Source organism: Schistocerca nitens, chromosome 8 (genome assembly GCF_023898315.1).
Source record: "Schistocerca nitens isolate TAMUIC-IGC-003100 chromosome 8, iqSchNite1.1, whole genome shotgun sequence".
Classification (NCBI taxonomy): Eukaryota; Metazoa; Arthropoda; class Insecta; order Orthoptera; family Acrididae; genus Schistocerca; species Schistocerca nitens.
In genome coordinates this window covers 408,197,800-408,199,745 of record NC_064621.1, presented here as the reverse complement: position 1 = coordinate 408,199,745, position 1,946 = coordinate 408,197,800, and the positions used below count along the sequence as shown (strand labels likewise).

At 53.9% G+C, this 1,946-nt stretch overlaps 1 non-coding gene across 1 annotated transcript; it reads right to left on the bottom strand.

Annotated features, from left to right (window-relative positions):
• Positions 1-1,089: 1,089 nt before the first annotated feature.
• Positions 1,090-1,164, bottom strand: Trnat-ugu (transfer RNA threonine (anticodon UGU)). Its single transcript has one exon. It is a non-coding gene; the product is annotated as a tRNA-Thr (tRNA).
• Between the last annotated feature and the right edge of the window lie 782 nt (positions 1,165-1,946).

Here is a 1,946-nt window from a genome sequence, read left to right as displayed (position 1 = left end):
AATGGTAGAACGATGGGTTCGATGACGGTTTGGATGTACCGTGCACTATTCAGTGTCCCCTCGACGATCACCAGTGGTGTACGGCCAGTGTAGGAGATCGCTCCCCACACCATGATGCCGGGCCGGGTGTTGGCCCTGTGTGCCTCGGTCGTATGCAGTCCTGATTGTGGCGCTCACCTGCACGGCACCACACACGCATACGACCATCATTGGCACCAAGGCAGAAGCGTCTCTCATCGCTGAAGACGACACGTCTCCATTCGTCCCTCCATTCACGCCTGTCGCGACACCACTGGAGGCGGGCTGCACGATGTTGGGGCGTGAGCGGAAGACGGCCTAACGGTGTGCGGGACCATAGCCCAGCTTCATGGAGACGGTTGCGAATGGTCCTCGCCGATACCCCAGGAGCAACAGTGTCCCTAATTTGCTGGGAAGTGGCGGTGCGGTCCCCTACGGCACTGCGTAGGATCCTACGGTCTTGGCGTGCATCCGTGCGTCGCTGCGGTCCGGTCCCAGGTCGACGGGCACGTGCACCTTCCGCCGACCACTGGCGACAACATCGATGTACTGTGGAGACCTCACGCCCCACGTGTTGAGCAATTCGGCGGTACGTCCACCCGGCCTCCCGCATGCCCACTATACGCCCTCGCTCAAAGTCCGTCAACTGCACATACGGTTCACGTCCACGCTGTCGCGGCATGCTACCAATGTTAAAGACTGCGATGGAGCTCCGTATGCCACGGCAAACTGGCTGACACTGACGGCGGCGGTGCACAAATGCTGCGCAGCTAGCGCCATTCGACGGCCAACACCGCGGTTCCTGGTGTGTCCGCTGTGCCGTGCGTGTGATCATTGCTTGTACAGCCCTCTCGCAGTGTCCGGAGCAAGTATGGTGGGTCTGACACACCGGTGTCAATGTGTTCTTTTTTCCATTTCCAGGAGTGTATATATGACGGTAGTAGCTGTTCCCGAAAGAACAGTTACCGTGGATGACCATGCAGCTTTACTAGAAATGGAATGGTAACTACATGGACACCCTAGCTGCAAACAGGTGTTGATGTACTTCATTGGCGACATGATGAAAATGTGCGCCCCGACCGGGACTCGAACCCGGGATCTCCTGCTTACATGGCAGACGCTCTATCCATCTGAGCCACCGCGGGCACAGAGAATAGTGCGTCTGCAGGGACTTATCCCTTGCTCGCTCCCCGTGAGATCCACCCTCCCAACATGTCCACACCACTACATTCGTAGTGCGCCCAATAGATGTTTGCCCATCATACATCCCCCATTAAGTACATCAACGCTTGTTTGCAGCTAGGGTGTCCATTTAAGGATGAGTTAGTCAATGTAACTATTGTAAGGAATGAAGCTATCTGAAGCGATTTGGGCTAAGTCTAAAGTATCGGACACGGTACTTTCAGAAGTGATATTTCGGAATAGATGTTTGCCCATCATACATCTATTAGGCGCACTACGAATGTAGTGGTGTGGACATGTTGGGAATGTGGATCTTACGGGGAGCGAGCAAGGGATAAGTCCCTGCAGACGCACTATCCTCTGTGCCCGCGGTGGCTCAGATGGTTAGAGCGTCTGCCATGTAAGCAGAAGATCCCGGGTTCGAGTCCCAGTCGAGGCACACATTTTCAACATGTCCCCAATGAAGTACATCAACGTCTGTTTGCAGCTAGGGTGTCCATTTAATTACCATTTCATTTCTAGTAAAGCTGCATGGTCATCCACGGTAACTGTTCTTTCGGGAACAGATACTACCGTCATATATAGTTAAAATATGGCTTCCCGGCCATTGACCTTCTTGTGCGAACGCACACGCTATGCCCGAACTCGTACGGGACTTGGTACATTAATCTGCCACGAGTAATGAGTATGATGGGCAAATATCTATTAGGCGCACTACGAATGTAGTGGTGTGGACATGTTGGGAA